The sequence below is a fragment of the Culex quinquefasciatus genome, chromosome 2, assembly GCF_015732765.1.
Source record: "Culex quinquefasciatus strain JHB chromosome 2, VPISU_Cqui_1.0_pri_paternal, whole genome shotgun sequence".
Classification (NCBI taxonomy): Eukaryota; Metazoa; Arthropoda; class Insecta; order Diptera; family Culicidae; genus Culex; species Culex quinquefasciatus.
Window position 1 is genome coordinate 179294369 of NC_051862.1, and position 19889 is coordinate 179314257.

General features: G+C 37.5%; 1 protein-coding gene across 1 annotated transcript in view; it reads left to right on the top strand.

The window, feature by feature from the left end:
- LOC6037001 (GYF domain-containing protein gyf-1) overlaps positions 1 to 19889 on the top strand; it is a 103836-nt gene that overhangs the window by 55051 nt on the left and 28896 nt on the right.

Genomic DNA, 19889 nt, shown 5'->3' on the forward strand with positions numbered 1-19889 from the left:
CCAAAATTGGTACAGACAAAAAAAAACATCTAAACTATATAAATTTGAGCTCTTTTGTTTAATTCTTGAGTTTTTGGAAATCTTTAGTTTTATTTTGAATTTTCTGTTGACTACAATTTCTTCCAACAATATTTTCTATCGATTAATTAAAGTTGAATACACCTTACGGTTCGCGTGAGTTTAAACCACTTACAATCCACGCGTAAAGTCAAACCATTTCGCACCCTCGTTGACACGTGAAAACGTTTAACTTTTGACACCTTTCGCTGCACCGCATCCACTCCTGGCAGCACCAATTCTTCACTATTGTCTGTTACGCAAGCATCGAATTACCGCGCGAAACCGCGTAAGAAGATTGTGTGTTAAAGTTTAATGACGTGTTGGCTGTGAGTTTTTCCCCGGCAGCTGGGGGACTCCATGTCGAGCGCTTTCACGTGTCTGTAAGTACGCCTGCTCGCATTAGGAATGTGTATCGTGGGACCACCCCCTCAGGATGGTGTGTGCGTTGTTAGCGAAAGGGAAGTGCAGTGTTTCATTCAATTTCGGGTTCACGGCGGGTTTGCACGCGCGTGTGTCTACCTCTGTATGTACGAAGGAGTCTGGCAGGTCCCGGCGTTCCTCCTCCAGCATGCCTCAAACAAAACAAAGGTGAAGTGAGATGTACGGATATTAAATTAAATTACATCTGAGTTTTCCCCCGGCCGGTATAATCTCAATTCCAGGGCAAAGGTCTCCACAAGCACACGCAGCTTCTGGTAGCTTTCCCCTTGAAGTTCGCTAAGAGATTGCCCGTCTGGATCTTGTAGCGGGAGGAGGAGGTGGCGGAGGTTGAAGTAGTACACCCCCAAGGAGTACCACCCGTGAAGAGTGGAGCGCTGTGAAACAAGTCATACCAGGCTGCTGCTCCAAATACGGAGGGACGCGTAGACGGCAGACAATCGAATGAAGCACTACTTGGAAGCTGTGTCTCAGCGCCAGCGTGCACACAGTAGTTCGTGCAGAAGAGACTCGTGATTTCAAATTGCGGCTCTTCACCTCGGATCCCAACCTCCCTTCCTCGTTTTCTGCCAATCATGATGTACATTTGTTCCACAGCCCGTAAAGGTCTGTGTATCCCTATAACGCCTGATGGGGAAAAGTTGCAGAGCTTCGTTGGGTCTTCTTGCATATATTCACGCAAAGAGTTCAATTCCCTGTGCAAACATATGTGGCCCACACTTGAAGGGAGGAATCCTACAATACATCAGGAAGTAAACCTTCGTTTCACCAGTTTTGTAAAGTTGAAGCAGTGATATATTTGCAAACGATGCGCTCCTTATTTGGAACTTCAGGTAATGCGGGCTACATCTTGGTACTTGTGGATCAGCTTGACCATCGAGATCCACATGAACTCCACGTAAGGTATGACAAAACGAAAATGTGGGTGGCTACTCGTGGTGATCGGACTGGCGGAGAAAGTTTTAAAATAAATTGATGTTCAATGGAGCATGATTCATGGTCCCAGGTATAGTTTTAAGACTCATGAAATAAGACACCCAAACTTGCTCAAACGAAAACTTCTTCAGCCTAAAACAAACACTCCCAAGTCCTACCATGAATTACGCTACTCCACTCCCTAAAAGCAACTTCTTCTGCTTCGTTGGGTTGGGCTCCACCCCGGTTGACCTGGTCAGAGACAACTCCGGAGTCCGCGTCCCGTCCCCCCTCGCTAACCAACCCGTGCCTCTTTGTGTCTCCCGGGAAATAAAGTCGGAAATTAATAGAGCGTAAAGAGCGCCGTCGTCGGCGACGCCGTCTCGAAACTTGGAATATCTGGAGACAATAATTCGAGAAGGCATTAAAACTTGATGTCGTCCTCCGGGCTACGGAAGATCGCAGCCCGGCGTTGGCACGCGTACCTCGTGTATACGCTGTACTGGGTAATTTATGTTCTTTGGCACCATGTTTAGTAAGCTGGAGGCGCAAGACGGGCTTTAATTTGAATGGAGATTTATTTGTGCACTTTTTGATCGGCCTCGTGCAGGGAAAGCGGGTGAGCTCGGCCAGATAGAACGGAATTTGGGAGGTGTACGTAGAAGTGGGAGGCTATGGAAGGTGGAAGCACAACTTAATTTTGGCCTTTGTTAATTCGGAAGGTTTGAAAAAAAGTTCCATATTCAAACCATAATGAAACTTAATTTGTTTTTTTATATGCCTGAGTCCATTACAAACTTTATTTCTTGTTTTTTCAAGAAAATTGAAAATTATTTTAAAAACATGTTAGATTGATTGAGGATAATTTCGAATACATTGTGTAACGCTTATTTATGTATTTAAAATGAAATAAGGCCGTTGCAAATATTTTTCAATGTTTATGTCGCCCCCCTCCCTTCAAAATTGGTCTGAAAAATCAGGGGGCAAAACATTTTTTTCCAAAAAACTTCAAAATTTCCATGAAAATAGCATTCTAATCAACTGAAAACAATCTAACATGCATTTTTCTGCATTGATAATCATGTTTAGCATGTTTGGGCTTCTTTAAAAAAAAATGAATTTTTATGAAATCCAATTCCGCCAAAAAAAAAAAACCCACAAAAAATTAAAATTTTCGTCAATACTTAGATTTTTGGAAACTAATGATGGCAAAACATCTGGACAGGTGTATAATGCATTAAAAAACACTTTTTTCGTTAAAATGTTGAAACCATGGCTCGTAAATTTAATTTTTGCAATTCCGTCGTGAAACTACTTACTTTTCCTGTCATTCTTGAATGACGAAATAGCCTACTTTTCTATACGAAAAATAACAGAATCGAATAGCAAACTAAATGCTGAAAAGTTCTAGTTTTCAGCACTGAAATGGGTGCTGAAAAGTTGAACTTTTCAGCACTTGTTTCGAAAAGTTACACTTTTCAACATTGTTTTGATTTAAACGATTTATTGACAAAATACATGAAAATTTGACTTAAAATTTCACTCACTGCGAAAAAAATAAAATGGAATTTAAATTTTTAAACATAATCTCTATTTAAAAAAATGAAAAATATCAATGTATTTACGATTTTTACGAGCAAAAAAATAAAAAGATTTAAATAGTAGTTTATGCAACAAATTGTAAAACCAGGATTTTTTTCAGCACTCTTCGTATTTATCCAACTCGGTGAACCTCGTTGGATAAATGTACGACTCGTGCTGAAAAAAAACCTCTTTTTGCAACTTGTTGCATAAACTATTATTTTAATCTTTTTATTTTTTTTGCTCGTAAAAATCGTAAATACATTGATATTTTGCATTTTTTTAATAGAGATTATGTTTAAAAATTTAAATTCCCTTTTATTTTTTTCGCAAGCTAAGAAAAACGCAAGGCAAGTTTGTTCACACATAAGACTGCGTGTTAAGTTTGCGCGAAAAAAACTTGATTTCCCTGTTTGAGTGTTATTTTTTGTCAAAATAAGTGTCAGACTCTAAAATAGAATCAAAAAGTATGACTTTACTGAAATCGTTAAATTTTAAATTTAACTCAGAAAAAATCTTGAAAATTCCAGCTGATTTCTACGATTAAAAATAACATTTTATTGCAATTCCGGCGTGAAATTACTTATTTTTCCTGTCATTCTCAAACGACGAAGACATATTTTTCTCTACCAAAAATAACAAAATCGAAAATGGCTGGCTACAATGGCTGACAAGTGATAATTTTTGCAATTCCGTCGTGAAACTACTTGCTTTTCCTTCCATTCTTGAACGACGAAATAGCCTACTTTTCTGTATCAAAAATAACAGAATCGGATAGCAACACTTTTCAGCACTTGTTTCGAAAAGTAACACTTTTCAACATTTTTTTTTGATTTAAACTATTTATTGACAAAATACATGAAAATTTTACATAAAATTTCACTAAATGGGTGTTTTTCGGAATTGCAAAAAATGTTGTATGGAACTCGTTGCAAAACTTGATTTATTCAGCACTCGTCGTATTTATCCAACTCGGTGAACCTCGTTGGATAAATGTACGACTCGTGCTGAAAAAATCCTATTTTTGCAACTTGTTGCATAAACTACTATTTCAGCACTGAAAAAAAGGGTGCTGAAAAGTTGAACTTTTTAGCACTTGTATCTAAAAGTAAAACTTTGTTTAATATTGTAAAATTTCATTCAAAGGGTGTTTTTCGAAATTGTAAAATGTCATGACATTTTAAAACACAACATGATTTTATTTCATGTTACCTAAACATTGAAATAGCATCTTTAAAGAGTTCAACCAGCACAGAAATGATTTTTTAACGAATTAGAATACAATAAGGCAATTCTGAACAATATTTGAATTAATCCTCCATCTACCAATAAGTTATGATAGTCTTGGCAAAGTTAGTGTCTTGCGAACCTTCGAGGTGAACGGACACTAGAGCTGCGGTATTTTTTTTACTACCTAAGCTCAGAGTTATTTCAAACAAAATTCACAGTCTTTTTAAAGACTACCTGAGTTACTTTCCAAAATTCTAAACAGTCTTTTCAAGACTAACCCCACCTGAAATTTTGTTGTATTTTACAAACGAAGCCATCTTTTTAAGAGAACTTTGCTTGCAAAATGCGTCAAAACAAAGGTAAACGCAAATCTTCTGAAGATTTGGTCGTTACGTCGGTGAAGCGTTTGAACGCTAAACCGGCTAACGGAAACAGAAAAAGAAAACAGCCTCTTCTGAGGCCTGATTCTGATTCTGAAAGTGAGGTCAATCCTCCGATTCCATTGACAAACAGTTTCGGTGTTCTATCCGAAACTGTTGACAAGGATCCTTCTCCTCGTACTGAGCCTTCTGCCGTCGAGAAACGAGTAAAGGCTCCGCCAATTGTAGTGACTTCCGTCTCCGATTTGGCCAGCTTTCGAACGCAACTGAAGAATTGCAAGGAAACTTGCAATTTGAAGGTTTCGTTCCAGCTTGGTCGAAGAGGAGAATGTCGCTTGTTGACGGAATCTTTACAAGATCACCAAACTTTTGTTGGTTATTTGAAAAACCACAAACACAATTTCTACACGTATGAGACCAAGAATGCTCGTCCATTCAAGGCGGTCCTGAAAGGTCTCTCCAACGACTTGTCGGTGGATGAGATCAAAAACGAACTTAAGGTGTTGCTTGGCTTTGCCAAGTAATACCAATGAAGAAAAAATCAAACGGGAATATTTCTCGCTTTGGTTTGACTTCACAATTTTATCTGATTCATTTCAACAGAAATGAAATCAACAATTTGAAACTTTTGGACAAAGTTCAGTTTTTGTTCCATGTACGGGTAAAGTGGGAGCATTTTAAGAAACATGGCGGTAATGGCCAGAATCTGACCCAGTGCCGGCGTTGCCAGGCATTCGGTCACGGTACTGATCATTGCGCCATGGTTCCAAAATGCATGGTTTGCGGGGATTCTTCTCACGACAAGGACAATTGTCCCGTGAAAGAAGTCACCCAATTTAAATGTGCAAATTGTGGTGGAAATCACAAATCAAATTTCTGGGATTGCCCCATCAGAAAAAGGTTTTGGATTCTCGTGCTAAGCATCAGCCGAAATCCAAACCGAAATTTTCTCAAAGTCAGGTTGTACCTGCATCTTTAAATCAAACGTTCGTGCTGTCTCACTCGAACAATACCCCTACCGTGGAAAAGTTAGGTAACAACAATGGCATTTCTTATGCCAACGTCGTTTCGGGTTCGGGTTCATCCACGAATTTTAAATCCTCTACCAATCTTCAAATTGGGCAGGTACCTCAAATTTCATTTGAAAATTTTTCTGCTGGCAACGCTTTGGGATCTTCTGATCTCGGCGATGTTACGTTTGAAAAATGACTTTTTGCAAAACTCACTGTTTGGTTTGATTCAAACAATGAGTAATGCTACATCCATGATGGAAGCTATCCAGATTGGATTAAAATTTGCGAATGATGTTGTTCTTACCCTGAAGTTTAATCATGGATCTAAGTAATTCCATCAATATTATGAATTTTAATGCTCGCTCTTTAAAAGCGAAAGAAAATGAATTTTTCAACTTTTACGAGTTCATAACGTGCATGTTGCTGTTATAACCGAAACATTTTTAAAAACTGGCACTTATTTGAAAAGTGATCCAGATTATAAAGTTATAACCAATAACAGAATGAATCGAAATGGCGGTGGAGTTGCAATAGTTATCCACCGTAGTATGACTTATAGCACGTTACGTGACTTTAAGTTAAAAGTTATTGAAAGTTTGGGCATTGAACTTGAAACTTCTTTTGGGAAAATTATGATTGCAGCTGCATATTTGCCATTCCAATGCACTGGGGAAAATAAAAATTATTTCAAAGGGGATTTGAATAAACTTACTCGGCATAGATCTCGATTTTTGATCATCGGTGATTTTAATGCCAAACACCAATCTTGGAATAATTCAAAAGTAAATTCCAATGGTAAAATTCTATTCAGAGATTGCACTTCTGGTCTTTATTCGGTTTTATACCCGAATGGGCCAACTTGCTTTTCTTCTGTTAGAAATCCATCAACAATTGATTTGGTTTTGACAAATCAAAGTCAGTATTGTGGTCCTTTAGTGACTCATGCTGATTTTGATTCTGATCATCTTCCAGTAACTTTTTCACTTTCTCATGAAGCAGTTACCAGACCCAATAGTTCTGTGTTTAATTACCACAAAGCTAATTGGGACAGGTATCAGCATCATATTGAGAATAATTTAAATCATGATTTTGTTTTAGAAACCAAAGCTGATATTGATTCAGCCTTGGAATCTTTAACTAATGCAATTTTGGATGCTAGGAATATTGCTATTCCTAAAGTCCAAGTCAAATTTGATTCTCCCATTATTGATGACGATCTTCAGCTTTTGATTCGTCTGAAAATGTTCGCCGAAGACAGTATCAACGTTCTCGTGATCCTGCACTGAAGCGAATTCAAAAGATTTGCAAAAGGTTATTGACCACAGATTCACTCTCCTGCGAAATGAAAAGTTCGCAAGAGATGTCGAACAAATTAAACCTTATTCCAAACCTTTTGGAAACTTTCAAAGGTTCTTAAGAAACCTCAAAACCAATCCCTTCTTTAAAAGATGGTGATAATATTCTATTAACTAATGGGGAGAAAGCTCAAAACTTGCTCAGCAGTTTGAGAGTGCTCATAATTTCAACTTAAATGTTTTGAGTCCTATTGAAAATCAAATTTCAATAGAATTTCAGAATATTGTTGAACAAGAATTTTCATCAGATGAAGTTTTTAATACGGATCTGAATGAAATAAAATCTATTATCAAAAAATTTAAAAATATGAAAGCCCCTGGTGAGGATGGCATTTTTACATTTTAATTAAAAATTACCAGAAGCAACTTTAAGTAGCTTGGTCAAAATTTTCAACAAATGTTTTGATTTGGCATATTTTCCCAGTAGTTGGAAAAATGCCAAAGTAGTTCCGATTTTGAAACCGGATAAAAATCCTGCTGAAGCCTCAAGCTATCGGCCCATTAGTTTGCTTTCATCTATTAGTAAATTATTCGAAAGAATAATTCTTAATAGAATGATGACGCACATTAATGAAAATTCAATTTTCGCTGATGAGCAGTTTGGATTTCGCCTTGGGCATTCAACTACTCATCAGTTGTTGAGAGTTTCAAATTTAATTCGAAGCAACAAATCTGAGGGCTATTCTACTGGCGCTGCTCTTCTAGACATAGAAAAAGCATTTGACAGTGTTTGGCATAAAGGTTTGATTGCGAAATTGAAAAGGTTTAATTTTCCGATTTATATCGTGAAAATTATTCAAAATTATTTGACGGATCGTACTCTGCAGGTATGTTATCAGAATAGCAAATCTGATCAACTACCTGTACGTGCTGGCGTCCCTCAAGGAAGCATTTTGGGTCCAATTTTATACAATATTTTTACTTCTGACTTGCCTGATTTGCCCCCAGGATGTCAGAAATCACTTTTGCTGATGATACAAGCATCTCCGCCAAAGGTAGAAGCCTTCGTGTCATCACAAGAAGATTACAAAAGCTTGGATATTTTCAATTCTTATTTGAAAGAATGGAAAATTACTCCAAATGCTGCAAAACTCAACTTATTATTTTCCCTCACAAACCAAGGGCTGATTTTCTTAAACCAAAAGTCATCACATTATAAAGATGAATGAGGTAAATTTAAAGTGGGAGGATCAAGTGAAATATCTTGGACTTGCTTTTGACAAAACCTTACTTACAAGGATCACATTGAAAGTATCCAGGTTAAATGTAACAAATATATTAAATGTTTGTATCCACTTATAAACAGGAATTCTAGACTTTGTCTCAAGAATAAACTGTTAATTTATAAACAAATTTTCAGACCTGCCATGCTTTATGCTGTGCCGATCTGGACAAGCTGTTGCTTAACCAGGAAGAAAAAACTTCAGAGGATTCAGAACAAAATTCTGAAAATGATTCTGAAACTTCCTCCCTGGTTCAGCACCAGTGAACTTCATCAATTAGCCGAAGTTGACACTTTGGATGTTATGTCCAATAAGATAATTGATGCATTTCGACAAAAATCATTGCAGTCTTCAGCTGCATTGATCCGCTCTTTATATAGTTTATAAGTTAGTTTTAAGGTATCCCTTTTCCCTTTTGTACATGTAGGACCTCCTACATTTGAAATCACTGAATAGCGAAAGCTACAATATTTCATGAATAAATGAAAGTTGCTAGTATTTAAAATTGAGGTGAAAAGTCATCGTTTGTGATTGGACACTCAATAATATTTTAACTGAATGAATGTACATGGAAAAGAAAATAAAAATAAATATAAATTAAAAAAAAAAAAAAAAAAAAAAAAAAAATAGTCTTGGCAAAGCAAAAACTCCACTCGCGTCAAATTTGGACAGTTTGCTGATCGGCGCCCGACCCGTCAAGTTTTTCGCAAACAAGTTTCGTTAGAAGCAGTGGAGGGTGGTCTTTCGTCGACAGCACATAAAAAACCGGGAAAGAAAATGCGGAAAACACTTGGCGGCGTCTCGACATAAAAGTTGAAACTCATGTTTCACGAGCTCTCCGGCCTGTTATTTCCTGGCAATTCGAAGTTCAGTGTTCAGCCCTAAAGGATTGGTGGTTGGGAGGGGGGCAGCGCACAATATCAAACCAGAATGACGCCCCCGCCATGGCCACAATATTTGTGTTTTAATTCCACTCTAATTACAGTGTTCGATAGGTGCGTTTTTCCCCCTTTTGCCGGGGGACCGATTGCGTACTAACCCTTGGCCACTTCCGAAATTATAGAAAAATTTCGATTTATAAAAATATTTGCAAAGCAAAATTTTTTGAAACAATACTATTTTACAGTTTTTTTTCGAAATTGACATTTTTGAAAAAAGGAAGCTAAGGGTTTCCCCGTTCAAATTTCAATTCCAACACATTTTTAAGCTCGTAGATTGCAATCCGATGTGCAAAAAAAAGAACATTTCCCCGACCTCTCGTTTTGGCCACATTTTCTAACTTTTGCGGATCGTTTGATGCCGGGCGCCGCCCGTTTCGAAAGCGGGAATTAATGTCAGCCTAATTGATATTCATGCTTTCCTTCCCGAAGCCATGGATGGGCAGTTTTTAAAACTCTGGCAGTTTTGAAACCAACGCCGCCGCCGGACAATTTGGGAGTGAAAATGCTGATCGTTTTGAAACATTTCGCAGACGGGTGTAAGCAGCGGCGCTAATGTTATTGCCAAGGGGGGAGGGGGAGGGGGAGGGGGAGGGGCGAATGTCGGCGGCTGGAAAATGTAATTATGTTTTACAACAAAGTTTGGGATTAAAGGCCTGGGGGTCAGCAGCAGCCGCGGGGTGTTATGTAATTTGTTTGATTGTATGAAAATTTGGGTCAGAATGGAATTGGAAAATTACACTAAACCATATTCTAATAATTTTGAGATTTTTTTTTCAAATGAAATTAGGCAAATATTTTTTAAAGTTTATGTCTCTGGCCAAAGACGTGGAAAAAAAAATAAAATTACAAGCCATGGTTGAATGAAATAAATGTTTTAAAATTCATTTTTGCAATTCCGTCGTGAAACTACTTACTTTTCCTGTCATTCTTGAACGACGAAATAGCCTACTTTTCTGTACCAAAAATAACAGAATCGAATAGCAACACTTTTCAGCACTTGTTTCGAAAAGTAACACTTTTCAACATTTTTTTTGATTCAAACGATTTATTGACAAAATACATGAAAGTTTGACATAAAATTTCACTCAATGGGTGTTTTTCGGAATTGCAAAAAAATTTGTATGGAACTCTAATCTAATCTAATCTAATCGAACACAAGCGCAGCCAGCCCGAAGAAAGCATCCTGGAAGAACTTGTGGTAAGATTACGCCTCAAGTCCTTTCTTGTCAATATTAATGATTACAGTACATCCGAGTTACCCCGAAAATGTATAGCAAAAATTAAAGCAGCCAGGCCTACTGCGTTGCATTAACCGCAGAGACAGATTCTGTGAACGGATCACATTTCACAGAATCATCAGGAGGAAGGATGCGTGGACATACCGTACCAAACGCTCCGAATCAGTTGTGGTGTGGTGTGTTAGTGTAAATTTGGCAGATAATAATATTTAGAGGTGGTGGGGGGGGGGTTGGGAGGGGGAGGAAATGAGGATAGGAGAAAGGGAAGGTGGGAAAGGGATAATATGGATATATCATTTGATCAATAGAATATTATATAAAATAAGGGAAAAAAAAACTTCTATCAAATAATGATAGATAAATGGATAGATCTCACAAACTCCTGGGTCCAACTCGATATAACCGGAAAGTGTTGTTCCACAACGTCTTGATTGTTGCTCTTGGAAAACAGGCTGTTATCTCCACAATCCTCCTCATCAGCTGGAAAAAGACTTCTAATCCACCGGAACCGAAAAACCGCCAGAAAAGTTTCACTGCAGCAGAAGTCCATCGTAAAAGCAACTGCACCAGAACAGCAGGAACCAGGAACCAATCCACATTGAAAGCGATCCACCAGAACTGAACTCCACTCGTAAATGAACTACACCGGAACTTTATTCCAACGGAAAACTTTAAAAAAATCTTGAGGAAAATCCACTTCTTTGAAAAGAAAAAAAAAACGCCAGCGAAAAAAAAAAAACTTTCCGTCCGAACACGCGGGTATGTTGCTTCGATCCCGCAAAAAAAAATTGTATGGAACTCGTTGCAAAACTTGATTTTTTCAGCACTTTTCGTATTTATCCAACTCGGTAAACCTCGTTGGATAAATGTACGACTCGTGCTGGAAAAATCTTCTTTTTGCAACTTGTTGCATAAACTACTATTTTGCAATTCCGTCGTGAAACTACTTACTTTTCCTGTCATTTTTGAACGACGAAATAGCCTACTTTTCTGTACCAAAAATAACAGAATCGAATAAAAAAATGCTGTAAAGTTCTACTTTTTCAAAATATCAAAGTATTGGTGAAATATTTTTTTGTCGAAAATAAAAAACTTTTTGCAGTACTGTACAACGGAATTTCACAAAAAAAAATATTGTTGATCGATCTCAAATATGCTAAATATGATTTTAAATGCGATAATTTGCATTTCAAATTATTTTCAGTTCATTAGACTTCTTTTTCCATTAAAATTTTGAAGTTTTTTGCCCCCTGATTTTTCGGAAAGATTTTGAAGAGGGGGGGGGGGGAGGGGGGTGACATAAACTTCAAAAGATATTTAGAAATCTTTGATTTATAATTCCTTGAAACATTTAGTATACTGCAAATTTCCCCTTACTTTGGAACACTCATTCTAAGTTATTGCTACACATTTGTGGAATCCTTACATCCGCCGTCTGCCCACAAAATTGTATCGACTGAATCCGGTCTGCTCAGTTTTCCCCACCAACCAACCAAATCCCACCATTTTTCGGGAGGGTTGCAAAATTAAAACAAAGCTGTCGTATAGCAAGAGTGCGCTCCGACCATAAAACTGAATCCGCTGGAAGCGCTTTTTCTTGTCTGTTGATGACTTCTCCCATCCGGGTTTTACAAGAGAGAGGTGGAACCGGGGGGAGGTAAATGTGCTGTGTGATGGCACTGCTGGCATCAACATTTTTGTTCTATGTAACTGTTGCAAGCAAAAAAACGCACATAAACCGCTCCAGACTCGCAAATGCTGGCTGTATCCTTGCAATTTGTTCTATTTTTTTTCAAGCCCCCACCCTTTTTGGGCCTAGCACTGATGTTGCAAATAATGCTATTTGTGTGAACTTTCGGGCAAGAAACTCTGTGGAAAAAGTACATTTCCACTGGCCGGAGGAAGGGGGCTCCGGAGGTTTCCGCTTTTACAGCCGGATGAATCCCAGCAGAGCTTGCAGCGAAAAATGACATTCTTTTCTTCTCTTTTGCTACACCAAAGTGGTCTGGAAAAAATGTTTTAAAGTTCTCGCCCCAAGAAACCCAACCCCTGGCAAATTATTGGCGCTCAACAACATTGTTGTTTGCACTTAATCTGCAGAGTGAAAAATAAACGGAAAAAGGTTCTTCCGGCCGAGTTGCCAGCCAGGACTTTCTCCCCCTTCTGGTCCAAACACCAAAGAGTTAGCAACCGTGAACAAAAGTGAAAAGCGGTTACCACCATGATAGTCGTAAAATTATTTTATATTTTAATCATGAACCATATTTCTCCAGGTCTGCAAGCGGGTTCGGGCGCCATCGGGCTCCACATGCTTATTAAGGGGGTGCGGTTTGGTCCTAGATTTTCCGGGCGGAAAACAAAGAATTTACGACCATGGAAGCGTTGTTGCTTTTGGCTGATGGGGACTGGACAAAGCGTAACGGACTCACCAATGTGTCCCTTTGGAGCTTTATTGACGACGCCGCATTGCACTCTGTTAACCGCAGCGTGCGAGCGGACCCAGCTTGCAGGACATTGGCGCTGCTGGCGAAGGGACGAAGGACCGATGTATGGTGGAGTGCGCTTAAGTATGTGTTTGGGTCACTTTTTGTCCGTCAAACGTTATGAATTTTAAATGTGCAAACAAAGTGTTTGTGTGGAGCGTTTTACATTTGATAAGGATAGTTTCGGACGAAGCATGAATGTAATCATAACTTCATTATATTCTATTATGTAAGATTTTCTTTTGTATAAAATTTTGATTAACTTTAGCTTTGAACCTGTGCGAACCATCTACAAATGACACTGTTCTTTGTCGACAATTTTCGACCTGCATGCATAACTGTTAGAGCGACCAATTTTCCGTCCCGGAAATTTCTGGGATTTCCCGAAAAAAATATTTCCCGTTTCCCGGGACATTTGTAAATTTCCCGGGAATTCCCGAAATTCAAGCAGAAGTATACATTTTCTTAACTTTTGGCACATACATATTTTTAAAATAAAAAAATAGTGAAAGAACTTAACTCACTAATATAACAGTAAATTGAAAAAAATATGTCAAGGTTTATTTCAGATGATATAAATTTTTGTTGGTCAACAAAAAATACGATATTATGAAATTAAAATAAACTATTATAATTTTGTACCCCTTCCCGCCAAGATCAAAATTTAGTTGTTTCTACTTTTTTGTTTACCATTACCAAATTGGATGAAAATTGAATTGATGTCATTAAATGTCTGAAAGAGGGTTATGCTAGAAGAATTAGGTTAATTTGTTACAGTTTAAAGTTGAAAATTTATATAGCACTAGAGCTACCAAGGTCGTAAAAGGTTTAAATATGAAACTACTTAACTTTTTTTTTGCTATGAAAATTATTTTAACCGAAGGCAGCATCATTAAAAAATCATTGAAAAACTACTTCGTATTATACAAAAGGTGTCTAAAAAATGCAAATATTTTTCAAAAACTTGCTCAAAAGATTTGAAAACTTTGAGTTGTGATTAAATAAATGGTAATTGTAAAAATGGAAAAAGATTTTTAAGCCAAATTCAATGCTTATCTATTTTTTCATGGGCTCAAACCAGTAAGATTTGTTGTGGAAAATTGTTTGCCATGGTAATTTTTTTTTCCTTTTTTTATTACAACTTAATCATCAATATTATTCTTAAATATATTCTCTTAAACTTGTCACAGAGACAAATTTAAAAGCAACTTTCTGGTTTTGGAGAATGGATTAATTTTATTCACTGTGATCAAAAAAAAATACATACTTTTTAACAAAAAAAATACTATATAATTTTTATATTTTGTATGAAGACAGCTTATAAATTTAGGAAATTTTTATATTTTCTTGAAGTTGAATGTATTCTACAGGCAGTCAAGGCATTAATTGATTGACACACTTATTTTTACCATTGCTATTGCTATTCTATACAATTTTGGCGCAAAATAATAATCAGAACCAGGATCAGATCCATTTTTGATTAATTTCACATTTCCCTGGAATTCCCGGGAAATTTGTTGAAAATTTCCCGTTTCCCGGGAATTTTGTAACCCCGGGAAATTGGACGCTCTAAAAACTGTTCATACTAGAAAAACGGCTATTATCAATTTATCCAATATCGAGATTATCATTCCAATAAAGATCCAATGCATCTTCTGAACCTTGAATCTCACCAGTTTTGACTACCGATGCGAAAAAGGTCCCAAAAATACAAGCAATTTGATTTATTTTTTAGATTTGAAATGTTTTTTTTTCTCACAAATTTTGTATGAAGAATGAATGCATTAATGCGGATTGCACCTTTTGCATACAATTTTGGACTCGTATGCAACCGCGACAAACCACCTTAAATCTCCACATAAACTTTTAAAACGTTCGGCCCTCGAATTTGCACATGGGTCTCGTGGCGCAGGGGTAGCTGCCGATCCCGATGATGCTATGAGACGCGGGTTCGATTCCCGCCTTATCCACTGAGCTTCTATCGGATGGTGAAGTAAAACGTCGGTCCCGGTTTCTCCTGTCTCGTCAGAGGCGCTGGAGCAGAAATCCCACGTTGCAATAGTTTCGTTTGCTTCCCCTTGAATTAAATGTGCAGCCACATTTTTCCATGTTTGGTTAAGGACCAGTAGTATTTTTATGTATTGTCAAATTTGTTTAAGTTCCTGTGTTCAAAAAGTCATTTCGAGCAACCCTACGAAACATTTAACTTCTCCTGTTTTATGTTTTTCTTCTTTCACTTTTGGTAATTTTATTCCCACTTATCATGTTTAGTTTATGTTTGTTTCTGATAGTTTTGTGCCTATTCCATAACCTAAAATCATTACACAACTCGTCATTTTTGAAGTTGATGTCAGTAAACGCTTTATTTTCGTCAAGGTATGATAGATCGGGTATAGGTAAATGTTATGGAATCATCTTTTGTCATAACATATAAAGTTATATGATTAGCTTGTAAATGGCAACAAATTCGTTCAGACATATCTTGGACCATAAAAAAAAGCAAATTAATCCACTTTAACGACCCCCGGGTCTTTTGTGGTCTCTGTTGCAAGTTTCTGCTCATTTCTAGGCGTCCGAAGGTTATGTGTGGTGAGTCACCCAAAACCTCTTTTACGCAAATGGACCGACGTTTTACTTCCTCATCCGATAGAAGGCGTGGTCAGGCAAATCTCGTCTCGAAAAATGCCACCGAGTCCGTCTGGGATTGAACCCGGGCCATACTGGGGTTTAGAGACTGCCACGCTAACCACTAAACCACCGGACCCGGTCCATAACAATAATAAATTGGTTGTAGAGGGGTAAAACGATTATTGCTAGACTTTTTATTACTAGGTCCTATAAACATATGAAACACAATCGCTTATTGGACTTTTAAAAAAACTTAAGATTTGATCATGTGTGAGATAAATATTAAAAAGCAAGCTTCAAAAATTCAAAAATCTTAATCTTTTACCTTCAATAACTCTCAATGAACTGAATCAACTTCAGATATTTACTGCCTATTTGAACTTTTAAGATAATCCATGGCTATGTTACTCAAGATAAGAATCTCTGACAGCCAATTTTCCTCATACATTGTCAAGAATCAATTTTTGATTAAGTTTCGAGTGGTCCACTCTCGATTCACAACAAAACATGCTCAGCCGGTGTAAGCTACTCGGCAAACAGGATGGGAGGAAATAACCAGAACCCCTCTGATTGACACCTTGTAAGCCCATTAAAAGATAACATCACACTCTCGGGTTCGAAGATCACAAAATTACAACGCAGTCAACCCCCATCACACTTTAACCTGTCTAGCACAGACTCTTCGGGGCGAATCCCCACGGTGGTGGGTGGTGGCACTTATAATCATCCTGGGCTTTTCCTAGAAGAGTTTCCCCACCGAACGTTACTGGTCTTGGGAGAGTAAGAAGAAAAAAAACTCGCACATTCCAGATCTAGGAAAAAATATCGATCCTCCCACGTTTTACGGCCTATTTGGTATGCCGGGGAGCCAAACAGTTTAAGAAGACTTCTTAGAAGAAAAGGCAAAAAAAACATGGTGGCGTGTGAAATATATATTTCCTCATTTATATTGACTATATCGATGGCACAAAGAAAGCCCAAGGTTCGGCGAAAAGGACGACAACCCCACCCTCTCAACATGTGCCGAAATCATATCTCGGAAAACTTTCGGCGCGTGGGAATTCGACAGCTTAAAGAAATGACACACCCGGTTCGAACCCGCGCGAGACACACAGACAATTGGTTTTCGGAAGTTGACCCCATCCGCCCTTTCTTACCCCCCCCCCCCTTGATTGGGGGACATTAGAGGTTAAGTGCGGGTCGTAAAAAGGGTGGGGATTCTTCTCGCAGTTCAACGTTATCAGCCGCTGATTCGGCGACGGCCTCCGGAGGTTAATGGAAGTGTGAACTTTTCTAATCTTTGAGCCTGAACCCGTGGGTGACAAGCGCGCGCGGTGACAGCTTCGCAGAACGAGCCCAAAATTATTCCAAACATGTCTTCGTTTAGAGAAGCCGGTCGAAATATGGTAATATAATTTTGTCATCTTTTTGTCGCTTCGGCTGGAGACGGTCGTGCGTTTTGGTTACAGTTTAACTTGATATTAGATATCATGAAAAATTGCCTAGCAAATTTTCCTTAAGAGTTTGCGTGTGACGATTCATTTTCTGTTTGGTAAAAATAGAAGTTGATCACAGCGAACAAAAGTGATGCTGTTTTCAATAGATCACAAATTCCAATTACAATATCCAAAAAGGTGGTTATCTGGCAATCAATCAAACAATTAGTTATTTTGACTAATAATGTGACAAAATTAGTAAAATGATATCCTATTTTAACTAAAAACATTATAAAGCCCTCTAGCAAGGGTCCTGATTGCTCCAAAACGACTCTTTCACTCGCTACCACCAATCGAAAGCGACAAAAGCCTGCTCTGACCGTTTTCTACCGTCTGTCGCATCCAAACCAATTGCTACAGAATACATACTCTCTTTTTGCTCTCCCTCTCACTTCAATCGAGTAGTACACTGCCCACCATTGAAAAAACGGCTAATATCCACTTTTGGCAAAAACAAGATATTAGCACCAGGTGGTAGAGGATGTTCCAACGCATCTTCTGGAATCTGAATTTTACTGAAATAGTGTTTAGACATGGCTGCCGATGCGAAAAACCAATCGGCTAATATGCCAATCTTATGGGAAATTGCCTTGACGGAGATTTTGTGACAAACACTAAAACGCGTTTATCTCGGAATACTTGATTTGGCATAATAGCCGAATTTTCAATTATGGGCAGTACAGCGAATGGTTCAGAGAGACCGATTGCGTTATGTCGCTCAGTCGCTGAGTAGAAATCTTTTGCGATCGGCTTTGTTTTACTCATTTATAAAACTGGTTAAAATCTATGTTATCAAAAGTGTTTTGTAATTTTGTTGATAACACGACATCAAAGACACATTTACAAGCAATTTCCATCATGCCAAATACAAATTTACAACAAACTATGGTAGTGCTCGGGTCGACGGACGGAGTGGGCAAAGAAAATCGCGGAGTATTTGTGTCGCTGGGAGAAGCGATTGAGCAAATCGCAGGCAGCCTGTGCGTAGTGTTCACTTGCGAATGGTTGCGAGCTCCAGTAGGCAAAGATTCGCTTGGTGATGAATGAGTGATTTCTGATCTTTGAACCGAAAATCAGGACCCTTGCCCTCTAGAGAATTTCGAACTACTCAAGTTTGCATAAATGTCTTATATGCAAAAACAGCAGGTCGAAAAAAAACACTCGGCACATTAATTATTCGAAAAGGTCTTATAAATATAGGGTATACAATGGTTAAAGGATTAAAAAAAAAGAACTCTAAAAGAACTCTAGAAAAAAAAATCAAAGTGATGAAAATGCATTTGGTACCATTATGCGAGCATGTGTTTAAAAATAATATAAAATTAACTTAATTGTATCAATTAATTGAAAAAATTCATGACACAAATGTCAATTACAAAATTGATTTCAAATCATATTCAAAATTATAATATTTCTATACTAGCAAATTGCCAAAGGCATAGATTACCCATATGCATTTTACTACTTTTTAAGTCAATTATCTCTAACCTCATAAGTAGAAAAAATTGCTTTGCGTTTTTCTCAGCTTGCAATTTTTGCATATGGGACCTTTATGCTAACATGAGTAATCGAATAACAATGTCAAGGATTCGGTTATCATAAATAATGAATATTGAAATTGCAAAAAAATGCTGATTTCTTAATAATAGATAATGATATCAGAGACAGTTAACTAAAACCCTCTACGAGCTACCGTGGCCGTAAGGTTACGGGTTTCGCCTTGTAAGCGAAAGGTGATGGGTTCGATTCCTGTCTGGCTCGGCAAAGTCAGATCCCTTAAAAGAGAAATTATACTCACTGGGAATACTGACCGGTAGGGGATGGGTTTCGACTAGCAGCGTGCTGGATTTCCAATCCAGAGGTCGTGAGTTCGATTCTCGTACCGGGATGATGATTTAAAAAAAAAGAGTCTAAAACCTTCGATCTGAACATTTATCAAAAATATTTTTATCCAATAGGAAAGTAGAACTCTTTTATTTTTTTTAAATTTTTGCCTTATTGATTTTATCTTTTTCAAATGGCTTAACAAATATTTCGAAATAAAGTTTTATTCTGGAGTCAACTTTGGCCGTGTTTCTGACTAATATTTCCTACTTTTTATGTCAAAACAAGTATGCAGTACATTTTGTCTTCTACCAGATTTTGTTTTGACAAACTTTGTTGCGTTGCGACCTCAAGCTGTGACTGGAAAATAATGAAACTCAGCAAAAAGGCAAAAAATAATGATTGGAGGTTGTAGGATTGGCCTTAAAGTGATATTATTAAGCAAGATAAATGCAAAGCAATTTTTTGGTTTGGTGTGAAAAATATTTTTAACCATATCCAGACCTCTAAGAGTTTTGCTTGCAATTAGAAGGTTGCATTAAAATATAGAGAAAAATTTGAAAATTGGAAAATTGCATGCATGTAAATTACGATATATTTTTTTTAATTGGCACATTTTTCTCACCAAAATCCATCAAAAAATCTCGGCCCTGAAGTGTTAACCCTCTACAACCCAACCCCGCCTATTTTCAACCAATTTTTGATCTTTTAAAAGCATTGCATCGTCCCAGACTAAGCATTATTTTAATGTTTATGATAATGTTGCCATCCTATAGTAAAAAATGTGAAAAACAAGCAAAAAATTAAAAAGTGACTGTAAAAACATGAAAAAACCAGAAAGGCAAATAATATTAAATACTAAAAATAAGACACGAAAAACATAAAACAGAAGTTGCTCAAAATGACCTCCTAGACACGGGAAAAATAAAAAAAGCAATTTGGGCATTTTCTCCTTCAGACAAAAATGTTCGTGGTGTAATTTTGTTTTTCTAGAAAAAATCGTCTATCCATAATTGGAGGGGGTTGGCAGCACTGATTGTAGCTGGTCGGTCGTCGCATCGCTCCGCGGAATATTCGAAAACTA